The 12,282-nt window shown below is 45.1% G+C and overlaps 1 long non-coding RNA gene across 1 annotated transcript in view; it reads right to left on the minus strand.

Annotated features, from left to right (window-relative positions):
- Nucleotides 1-11,862, minus strand: part of LOC311608577 — an 18,125-nt gene extending 6,263 nt beyond the window's left edge. The window contains exons 1-2 of the long non-coding RNA XR_014783025.1: nt 11,791-11,862; nt 6,543-6,818 (exon numbers count right to left, since the gene is read on the minus strand). This is a non-coding gene — a long non-coding RNA (uncharacterized lncRNA). The remainder of the gene's footprint in view (nt 1-6,542; nt 6,819-11,790) is intronic.
- Between the last annotated feature and the right edge of the window lie 420 nt (nt 11,863-12,282).

Here is a 12,282-nt window from a genome sequence, read left to right on the forward strand (position 1 = left end):
CACAGCTGCTCATCTGCCTCCCAGGGGCTGTGTGTTTAGTGAGATTCTGTTTAATAAATACAGGGTTAGGGTTAACTTTAAAGGCAGTACAATGAGACTTTTCATCCCCTTTCTTTCCCATCCCCTTCCGTTCCTCCTTCTCCCTGCTTAGAGGAGACTACCAGCAAGGCTTGCAGCTGGGATTGCCCTGAGTTAATCTGCGGCTCTGCTTCCATGTTGATGGTGGAGATATTATGTGCTCCTCCGAGAACCCTGTCATAAATTTTTTTCCCTCTACATTGTCCTCTCCCTCTTCCTGAATAATACTCAGTAATGTTCTCCTACATAAATAATAACCACTTACATTTACATAAGCGCTGCTAACATTGGCGCATTCTTTCCAAAAAGGATTTAAGATAGACGTCTTGGAGGGTTTTTAAGTTTTACAATGCACTCTCAGATGTTATTGCTGCCGTTATTAGCCGATAATTTATTACGCATTTACCACGTGCCAGGCACTAAGCAAGAGCTCTTGGTACACTTACTAATTTAGACCTGACGGTAATCCTATGCAGAAGCCACGCATAGCAGTCTCACTTTGAACCCTAAACAGGCAAAGAGGCTCTGGGACTTGCTCACAGTCACATAGCCAGGAAGGGAGCACGGCCCCAGGCTGCAAAGCCAAGAGCCACGGCTCTGGTCTCTGCATCATTGTATTCTCTTTGGGCCATTGCTCAACCCTGGGGAAAGGAGTAGAGCAGGGAGATTTGCATGGTCTTCCAATTGAGAGGAAAGGAAAGAGGCATTGGAGCATGCTCAGCCATCCTACAAGTCAGATACAGCTATCTATATCACCGATGTAAAGGCACAGAAGCCACCAGTCCCGAGTTAACTCATATGAGTGCAGAATATCATCCATGGTCTATTTGACTCCAAAGTCCTTATTTTTCTGCTGTTGACTAGGAGAAACCGGCCCATGTTTACATAGTTGGCTATCAATAACAAAACAACTCACCAAATTTTATCTAAATTAACTTTCTGCAAAGGCTGTTTACAAGTTCTGGCATTCTAATGGGGCAAAAAAAAAAAAAAAAAAAAAAAAAAAAAAAAAAAAAAAAAAAGAAAGAAAGAAAAAAAAGAAAAGAAAAGAAAAAAAGTGTATTGTGCCTAGGCTATTCAGAGCGACTTTTCCCCATGTGACCTCAATGCTAGGGGAGTACCTTTCTGTCACTTGACAAGGCAAATTGCCATTGCATTTCCGTCTCCTTCAGAATGGGAGACTGAGCAACTTTGGGGAGCAGGCTGCTTTGAAGCAAGTGCTCCTGAAGCTAATTAAAAGCTTAGCTGGAGCTATGCTCTCCATTCCTTAAAAGCGTTCGACCTCATTAAAGGGGGGGGGGGGAAGCAAATGTAATTTTCTGATGTTTTTTTCCTTCAGGTTCTTCTGCGGATGAGAGCCCTGAACAAGTAAGGGATGTTGCTAGGGCTTCCAGCCTGCACCCTGTGGTGGGATTGCTACCCCTGATGAACCCTCATTCTCTTTCAGTGCTTACACAAACCACAAGCACCTACTCTTATTGACTCTAGGTTTCAGATCTCCTATCTCCTGCACTCTTTCCATTACTGCAGGGACATGGAATTCACTTACAGGCTCCAGTGCAGCAGAGCAAAGAGGTTACTTTGGTTTTGTTTTGAAACGGGGGTCTCACTGTATCATTTCAGCTGGCCTAGAACTTACTATGTAGGCCAGGCTGACCTTTGAGTCCTAGAGATCCACCCAAATCTCCCTCCCAAATGCTGAGATTTAAAGTATGTGCCACCATGCCCTGTCAAGCTCTTTAAAGGGCTCCCATGTCTTCATAGGGGAGCACTCTCATGGGCTCTTTCTCAGATACCTGAAGCAAACTGTAGGTCATGCTCACAAGGTTCCAAGCTAGAAGGAAGAGAAACTCTGACAGGCTTTCCACATGACCCCTAGGCAGAAAAAGAAAACTTACAACGTTATTCTAATATTTGAGCATGAAGTTAATAGTGGTCAACAGTAGGTCATGGGCCATGTACCAGACCATAAAGATGCCTAGAACTTGGAGCATGGGGTGTAGAGGCAGCTGCTTTTTCAGTTTTGACTAAAATTCCACGTGTAGGCAAATGGTGCTGCCAAGATTGGCATATAGCACACCAAATGTTCCCAAGGACCCTATAGCATAGGTGTCACCTTCATTTTAGAGGGAGGGGGAAAGGAGAGGCCCCACCAATGACCCTCTTCTCCATGGCTATCCGGTCTTGCCAAGTTAATGGTCCAGTGAGACAAATGCTAGTTTTTCCAAACTATCAGAACTGGAAGGAACTGTAGAGATTGTGTCTACCTTTTGAGGCTAACACTGAAAAGAGATCAAAGCTGAGAATGTCAATGGATGTGCTTAAAGCCACAGAGTGGAGGTAACACATGCATCCAGTCCTCTGGGCTGCCCCCCCTCAGAGTGGACCAGCTTTTTCTTCTCATTAACAGCAGGGGAACAAAGAGATGAAATTGCCATCTGTGATGGAGGGAACAAATGTCACGGCCTGCTCTGGCTCTAAGCAACAATCTCCACTGACATGTCATTTTTCAGAGTGTCTCACTTCAAAAGAGGAAACGTGCAGACTTGACATTCTGAAACGATAAAATGATAAAATTGTGCATTGATATCAGTGAATGCCTCAGACACCACAAGCCTTCCAAAATCAGAGCTCAGGAAAGCAAGATGTCCATAATTTTTGAGTTTCATCTCATGTATCATACAGTGATGAATCTTTTCTAAGCAGTAACTAGTGTACCCTGCTCATTCCTTGATTTTTTTAATTTAACTCCAAATTTTTGGGGGTGCCAGATGCAAACTCCCATGGAATGCTTGGGACTTATCTTACAGATCTCTTGGCGATGCATTAATTACAAAAGGATTGTTTTGACTCTGTATATCAGAAATCAGGATGCATTTTGGGACATGGCTAAAGAACACTGTGTGAGAAAGCTGTGAGACAATGAGCTGAAAGAGATGGTGGAGACCATACCAAAAGTCACATGCCACTTGTTCTCCATGTGACCACTGGCCCTGAGAAATTCTCAGATGGTGAGTCTGTTGCTATATTTATTGGTAACCAAAGTCATTGGTCACGCACAGACTAAGCGTTCCTCTACGGATCAGCTGGTGGGTGGCTTGCTGCCCCTGTCCAATAACTCCTTCAAGGTGATATCTCTGCTTCATAGAGCTCAGCCTTTCCTTATATGTTCAATGAAATTTATATACACTCTTTCACTGGCTCTCAAAATGACCTGTGATGTAATGGGAATGGGAGGGATCTGCACTTACGCAATAGTCAGGGTTATTATTACTGTGGTGAAAGCCACGATCAAAAATAACTTGGGGAAAAGGCTTCACTTGGTTTACTTAGCCCAAGTCACAATTCACTGAGGGAAACCAAAGCAGGAACTCAAACAGGGCAGAAGCCTGGAGGCAGGAACTGATGCAGAGGCCACGGAGGAGTGCTGCTTACTGGCTTGCTCCGCATTGCTTGTTCAGCCTGTTTTGTTATAGAATCCAGGATCACCACCACAGGGTGGCACCACCCACAATAGGCTGGGCCCTACCACATCAATCACTAATTAAGAAAATGCTCCCCAGGCTTGCCTATAGTTCAGTCTTATGGAGGCCTTCTCTCAGTTGAGGTTCCCTTCTCTCAAAAGACTACGGTTTGTGTCAAGTTGACATAAAACTATCTAGTGCAAGGTCTTTATCCTCAGTCTGCAGGTGAGGAAATCAAAGTGCTTGCAGGTGAGGTGCTCTGCTTAAAGCCATAGATGTAGGACAATGTCTTGTGAGCTTTAATTTAGAATTCTTTCTTCTGTGTGGTATGGGCTAAGTTCTCCATTCTTGCATGACCACAAGGACATGTTGGGAGTGTCTGGAAGAGATTATTCTTTCTTCTTTCCTCCCCTCTTTACATAGTCAACTGTTCTTATTTCAGTTGTAAGGCAAATTCAAAGCACATTCACTCTCTGATAGATATTTTTTTTTTTCTCTTCATGGTCTCTATGCATGCCTCTGCTGTAGCACGTCAGTAGACTCTGATGTGTACCCAGGTGACTTTTATGTACTCACAAAATGGAAAGAACCCAGTGACCAATTAGAATGGAAGCTTGTTGAGAACGGAATCAATCTTTGTATTTTGTTTTCATTCGTCATTTACTATGGTGCTTGAAATATAATAGTCAATAAGCGATTGACCAAAAGTTGCATGGTCTTAAAAATTAGGCTATTCTGAAAAAGAAAAAACCCAAGGTAGTAAAAAAAAAAAATGAAAACTAAGTTTCAGCCTTTAATCTTCAGAGAAGATTTCTTAAGGCAATAGATGGCTTCCCAAGTCCTGTGAACCATGTGATGATTATGAGTACTTAGGAGGCAAAGGGACTCTTGGAAGCACTTTGTAAGATGGGTTTACCAGTACTCCCATTCCCAGTGTGCCTAAGCTCCCTTAGTTGATGGCTTGAAGAGCTGCCATGTGCCCACTGTTGCTTTAGTCCAGTTTTTTTCCCCTTTAACCAAGTGTCAAAAACAACTTTAGATGGAGAAAATGAATTGGGTGAGGGAAAAAAAATCCATGAGTCCTAGAATAACCTCCAGTTTGGTAATGATTTATCCTGTTCCATTGTTAATTTTGCAATTAAGCAAGAGTACTTCATACGCCTGAATGACCCATGGATTGTATCTTAATCAAATTAATGTGTCTGCAACATCAGGCCGATCCAGCGCTCAGCTATTGGAATGACAAATGAGCAAAGTCCATGTTTTCTCTCTCCTGTCTTTCTCTTCTTCCCTTCAAGCCCTCTACCATGAAAGGTCAACTTTGAAAGGCCGTTGTTTTGATGACTGCCATGAAATCCTATTGGTTGAAAAATGTGAGAAGACAGCCCACCCACCCTCAACTCTGGTGAAGCCAACTGTAAATATATGTGACTCTTGAGTTTGGATGAAAAAAAATGTGGTTATGTACTTGTTATGTACTTCCTGCCACTGACATTTGTTGCTGTTGCTATGTAATGAGGTTGAGACTGTGTAGGCGAAGACAGTGCAAGCAACCTATATTTGTGTCCCTCATTGTCACCACTCTTTTCAACCACCGTTGTTGGAACACCTGGGAAGGAGAAAAGAAGTGACCATTTTACACTTTCTCGTAGCAACCCTGTACGACTTCTATCCTTTCAGCTTATGATAAGACATTGGATAAGCATGATTCAGCATAATAAAATGATGTGCATTTTTGAGATTACACATTGCCAACGATTGTTATTTGATTTAGAGAAGGGGCCTGTGGTTTGAGTCAAAGTAGCTATTGAATCATACTGGAGCTCTACTCAACAGCTTCCTTCAAGGACGTCCTCAGCAGCTTCCTTTTTCCCCCATCCAATCCATGACAAGATCATTTAAAAAAGCATGTTAATCGGATCAAGCCACTTCCACTGTCCTCAGCATCTACATGGAAGTTCAGAGTTCTTCCTATGGCTTAGAAGGTCCCTGAATCCAAACCCTCCTGTCCCCAGCGATGCATATTTTAAAAGTTCTTCTGCCATTTCATTTAGAATTTCATACATGTATACAATGAGATATGACCATACACACACCCCAGCTTGCTCTTAACTTCACGTCCCCTTCTATTTGGGTTTTGGTTTTTTGAGACCGGGTTTCTCTGTGTAGCCCTGGCTGTCCTGGAACTCACTCTGTAGACCAGGCTAGCCTTGAGCTCATAGAGATCTGCCTGCCTCTGCCTCTGGAGTGCTGGGATTAAAGGCGTGCGCCACCACTGCCCTGCTAGCCACTTCTTTTTAAACCCTATCCCCCCCCCCCCGAAACATACACAGTGACCACTCTCTTTCCAGCTTCAGTGACCTCACACAGGCTGTTCCTCCTCCTGCTCATACTCTTCTTGGTTTCACTTATGAGGGTCCTCTCTTCAGCCAGGACTCCTCTTTCCCACCCTGTAGAACCATGCTATCCCTCCTGCCATTTTCCTTCCATGGCCCTGGGCTGTCTCATCATCATGGCCCCCTAACTTTACAAACCCTTCTGTCCTTCTTAATATCGTCGTGTTGGCTAGCCAAAATGCCTCCTATCTGCTCTGTTTGCATCTCTACCTTAGTCCTGGGTGTCTGATAGGAATTTAACATTGACTTCCTTAAACTCCTCAGCCCTAAAATGGAGAGTACCCATGGCATCCTTCTTCTGCAGGTAGCCACGAGAGTCACGCTGATGTTTGCTTTGTACTGAACTTTGAGATGCTGAGATGTCAGCAGGACACGTGAGGGGAATTTTTTTAATATGTTTTTTTTTCTTTTTCTCCTCTGTTCAAAGTTCAGGGGCTTGTGTATCAGAGTTTAGAGCCAGCTGCTGCTTTCACCACATTCCAGCCAAGGCTATCGGCACTACCTCTGCTGCTGCTCTTCCCTGACCAAAGGGGTAAGGCCCGGAGAAGACTCAGGTCACTCACTGGACACACATTCCTACACTATTTTCTTGTCCTCTACATACCTTTCCAGAGGGTAACGGAGATGCTCAGAAACTCTTAAGGAAGACACACGAGGAAGGCACGTCACTGCTTTCCTAATTCTTTGTCAAACAGCTGAGGCCTGGTCTTCCCCATTCCCTCCTGGCCTGAGATGCCGTGGTCTAGATTTATTCCATTACTTTTTGTCAGGATCCATGGCTCTGATTCCTTGTATTACCTTCTCCTGGGATATGCTGCTATGTGCATAGTGTCAGGAGCAGAAAGGAGCTACATGTTTTTAGGGAAGCCAGCGATTCTCACTGTGAAAAAAATGTAAAACCAGGAGTTAGGAATTTAGTTCAGTAGTAGAGTGCTTGTCTAGACAGTGCAAGGCCCTGGGTTTAGTCCTCAGCTCTGGGGGGGGAAAAAAAAGCATACAATCAACCTTATACAGCTTTAAGACTAAATTAAATTACATATATAGTAGTGTTCTTTTTGCAATGTTTGATACTTGGTTCTGCATCAGTGTCCACTGATTATTGCTGTGCCGCCTTTACTAGCCCCTGTTCTCTATCTGCTCCAGAATCCACATCTTTGAACCCAGGATGGAAGAGAGAGCCAATTCCTGTTGGCCCACCTTGTCACAAGGAGTGTTGGTTTCACTTAAAGTGAGTGTCTGGACCATTGACTTCGCACTAGAGTTTTCATGTCAGTTGTTTTTGAAGCCTAGATTTCAACTTTTAAAATTCTGGTGTGTGAGAAGGACTCGAGGCAAGCAAATTCAGTCTGCTCTCCTCGTTCACAGTGGCAATCTGGTGGACCATCTTCAGCTAGAACATGTCACTGTGTGGTCTTCTAAGCACATGCCCTTTCCACTTCCTAAGGAAATAAAACCCCAGAAACAATGTAAGTTGAACAGAAAAGAAAGAAGTTGCCACCCAACTATGAGCAAATCACCAAACCAAAACCAAAACCAAAAACCAACCAACCAACCAACCAAAAACCCAATAAAACAAAACAAAACAAACAAACAAGCAAAAGAAAAAAAAAAACAACAAACAAAACCTGGTAGGATTGTTTAGTCTGTATATTGGGCCTTAAAGGAAAAGGCTGAGTTTTTAACCAGGAAGGCAGTTGGTACTGTTGCGACTGTTTGTTACAGCCATTCCCTTAAAATGTTGGTGGTTTCCCTAACTCTGAAGATATTACCCGGATAGTGGACATGGAAAGGCATCCAGAGAAGTGCAAGGGTGCCTGCCTCGGAGGCCTGGTGAGACTAGTAACTTTAGGAGGGGCTGAAAGGACTGCCCAGCTGGCTTTCCAGCTGTTTTTCTCCACTACCTTCCAGCAGGGCTAGGCTAGGCTTTGGACTTTGCGTCCTTTGTTGTTGTTGTTGTTGTTGTTTTGTTTTGTTTTGTTTTTTTATGGTTCAGCCTAGGTTCTCAAGCTGAGAGAAAAAGCTTCCTGCCCAATGCAGAGGTCCCCTTTCTAGATTTCCAATTCCTTAAAAGTCCTGGCCTAGGAAATCAAACTGGGCCTATTTGAGTTGAAGAGAGGAGACAGTGTGCCAGTGCTGCCATGGCCAGCAGCGTGGACACAGCCAGTCCCACCGCATGCCTATTGTGTTGCTCCTTCCCAGGATAGTAGAAAAGAAAGGGTGCCTGCATCACAGAGGCTGTGGAGGAGGCTCTGAGTGTCAGGACAGGAGGGGGGGGGGGCGGCTTCGTGAATTTGCACGTAAAGGCGCCTCCCCATGTTTGCCATTCATGTAATGATCTGGGCAGGAAATGAAATTGTATTGGTAGGTGATTTTCTAGAGTGCATCAGTGTGCCCTTTTGAATAGACCTAAAAGCCCAGAGGAAGAATCCCATTTTTAAAACACACACATGCCGCATTTTTCTTTTTCTTGTTTCGCTTTTTTTTTGGAAGCGATCTTTCTAGCAATAGAGCAGGGACGTGGAGGTAGCAGGTGGGGAACTGGAACTCCGTTAATATCAGCTGGAAGATCCAGGCCCCATCGGTGTTATCAGATGCTCCAGCACGCGCGCGCATGCGGCGCGTGCGCACACACACACACACACACACACACACACACACACACACACACACACACACAAAACTGAAATATTAAGCCATAAAGCGAAACTGAGTAAGTGCGCTGAGCCAGGTCGTGGTAGTAGTGCACGGTGAACATCCTCGGAAGACATGGGATGCTAGCTGTGGTCAGGAAGGGTGGCAGCTGAAGTGAAAATCGAGAAGTCCAGTCAGAATCAGGAGAACATTCCAGAGAGAGAAAACAGCACGTGTCAGTGTGCCAGAGCCCCAGGGAGCACCCTGAATGGTCGCAGGCTGGAGGAAGTTTGGTTGGACGGCAGTAGCAGGGAAGGTAGACTTATTAAAGCGGCAGACAGGATCCATGTAGAAGCCATCTTAGGGGATTAGGCTGCAAGCTAAAACCCCTGGGTGTTTTGCTCAAGGAGCGATCACTGATAGCAGTGCTGGCTGGGGGTGGGGGGTGCGGGGGGGGGCTGTCTAGAGACAGACACAGGTCGAGCAAGAGAGGAAAAGTAGCCTGGACCCAAGACAGCCAATGATGCAGAGGGAGGGGTAAGGAGGAATTATGTCCCCGCACACATTGACAGACAGCGGGAGTAGGGCAGTGGGGCAGATGCCTCATGCTTGAGGAGGAAGGAACTTTCGAGGTTGATACCCAGGAATTTGATGTGGCTGCTGGCTGCCATTCAGAGAGGCGGGGACCCAGCGGGGAAGAAGTAGCTGTTGGTGTACAGGTGTGAGTTTAATGTGAAGATAAAGATTTGGGGTTCATCAGCACAGACTTTATTGTTTCTCAGAATATTTCGCCAGGTGCCACCTGCATCACACCCACCACTGGTACCTCAGTAAAGAGGTTGCCAGGGAAAGGTTCAGTAATGGCCAAACAGTTTGTAAGCATTTTATCTATGAAATGGGCACAGAGAATATAAGATCTAACACTCTTTCAAAAAAAAAAATGTAGTGGGAAAAACCACATAGAATGTGCTGGAGAAACAGAAAATGCCTCTGTCTTTCTTCTCTGGTCTCCTGTTTCTCAGGTTATCCACAGGCCCCACATTCATTTGCCCCAGCAATGTGTAAATTTTGTTTGTGTTGCTTTTCTTTGGTGGGCGGTGCAGAACAAATGAGGCCCCGCCCACTCTTTCTTTTCTTTTTTAAAGTCTAATTCAAGAGGAGGGGAAAAAAAAGCTTTCATCTAAAGACCAGATGTCTTCTGCTGTGGTCTTTTTTTGTGGTCGGTTCATCTTATTTTATTTTTATTTTTTAAAAATTCTCTTGCGGATGAAGCTCGTTTAAACACAATGACGAAGCCACCAAAGGTTGTATGTACCCCAAAGGAGCTTCAAACTGGGCCTGACTCAAAAAAAAAAAAAAAAAAAAAAAAAAAGAGCCATGGGAGTGGGAGGTGGGGGTGGGGAGGGGGGCGGGCACCAAACAAGGAGATGTCCTGTCCTTGTGGTTCCCCCTTCTCTGGGGCCAGAGCAGCTGCATTTCAGATGCAAATGGAAGCTGGAGGGGGGGGGGGACTCAGTGGAAATGCTCAGGAAGCTGGTGTGCAGGTGTTGAGGATTCCAGACACCACTCCAACAACAGGCCTCTGGGAACACAGAGGCCACAAACAGGCTTGAGCGTGCCCGCTTGGAGGGCTCAAGTGGGCCCCAGCTGCACTGGGCATTCCTTTCTGTGGTCATCAATTGGCCCTGTATTGAAAATATGAGAGGGAGCAACTGGCACGTTCAGAGAAAGGAAATGCTTTGGAAGTGGAGTGAACACCAGGCCACAGCAGCTTCCCCTGGCCTATGCTCACTAGTTCAACTCACGCCCATGCAGAAAATAGATATCTGACATATGATAGTATGGCATCCAAAGTCTGGAAGGAATCCAGGGAACCATCAGGTCCACCTGTCCCTAGAGATGAGAGTCTCTCCAAGGGGGCCAGTGACTTACCCCAGGCCACACCTTGTGTCAGTGAGACAGAGAACACAGGAGGGGACCGTGGCGTGTATTGGGCTCTCTCTGCTCTAGATACTATATTTTTGCATATGGTATGTTTTTTGTACAAATTGCACAGGAAATCTATGAGACTGACTACATAACTTACTTCTTTTTAGTATGGGAAAATTGAGAGTAGGCAACTTCAAAATGATCCCAAATCAAAAAGTGAATGAGTAAGTCAGGATTTCTGTGTATATATGTTCTACTCCAAACGCCGTTCCTTTCATGCTTTATCCCTGACTCCTAGGCAAGTGTTGTTTTCTCTAGAACAAAAACAAAAAACAAAAACAAAAAAAAAAACCCCACACACATCTGTACATATGCAAATGTTGTTTCTTTTCCCATATGTGTAAAATGTACTAACCTATATTTAAACCTCAAATATGGAACATTTGTCTCCAAACATATACATTAAAACACAGCATAAAGTAGTTACAACCTTGGCTGGTGGTGCTCTCTTTCACACCACACATATCTAGTAACCACTTGGGTTTTCGTTGTTCTTTTTGCTTTGAGAGACTACTCTTTGTTAGACACAGAACGCGATGTCCACTGGCCTTATTATTTCTATGTTTGCATCGTACCTGTGCTCATGAGGCACACTTGCAAGCCCTGGTTTAATGTCTCTTGGTAATTCTAGAAAGGAGGTTGGCAGCAAAGCCCTCAGCGCGATCCTATAAATAAGGACACTGAGAACCAGAGAAGAGAATAATTTTCCCAGAGAAAACTAAGCTCAGGTCTTCTCACTGGCGGAAGGCGTTCAGTGAGGGGTAGACTGATGACAGAGCCTGGGAGACCAGAGGCATCGACATCGACACAGCTTCCCTTTGAAAGATGCTGTAGTCTGATGGGTACAACTCAGGGTCTGCAGAAAAACAAGCTGGTGTGTGTGTGTGAGAGAGAGAGGGGGGGGGGCGGGGAGAGAGAAAGAGAGAGAGAGAGAGAGAGAGAGAGAGAGAGAGAGAGAGAGAGAGAGACCTTGTAGGTGGCACCTCAAAGTGTGGGAGGTACTGGAAAGGGAGGGGATGGTGGAGCAGTGACCTAGAAGAGACGAGACTCCGTGGGTGGCTTTCTTTGCACAGACATATTACCCTTTGCCTGCCTGAAGGCTGTGGCAATCCTTGGGTGAGTGTCTACAAAAGAGCACCGAGTGGGTAGAAGACAGCCATGACTAGGCTGACGGTGTGGCCAGGGTCCTGCCCAGAATCTGGGCGCTGGTTTTGAGCAGTTTTGTGATTTACCTTAAGTTTCTGGGAGAAGGTATTTTGCCGTGTAGGTGGACCTACAACCCTTCCTTGGGAAAATTAACTCAGTAATATCTCCCCCGCTGATGAATGAGGCAGACGTGTGTGACCTGCCTGTCTGAAGAACAACCCAGCACGAGATCTGAGGCGACAACGGTTGGGTGCATTATGATCACACACCTATGTCATAGGTAGAACACCTATGATCAAAGAGTCACACAGACTCTATGACTTCATGCCTGCCTTTGCTAGGTCACATATTCAGGAAACATTTGTTGATTGGGTATCTTAGAAAGCTGTTGTTCAAAGATCTTTCAGTCCATGGGAAAGAAAGGCATGATCAAATTGGTACAACAGGGGGGCAGGAGGGGGAATAGAGGTACACAGGAGAGAAAAGTCAAGTCCTATGTAGAAGATAGGGAATTTTGGCGGAGAAGGGCATGTCTGTAAGAAGGAGTGGCATGCTCAAAGATTCAGCAGTGGGAAGGG

The sequence above is a fragment of the Acomys minous genome (genome assembly GCF_964271855.1).
Source record: "Acomys minous genome assembly, chromosome: 11".
Taxonomy (NCBI): Eukaryota; Metazoa; Chordata; class Mammalia; order Rodentia; family Muridae; genus Acomys; species Acomys minous.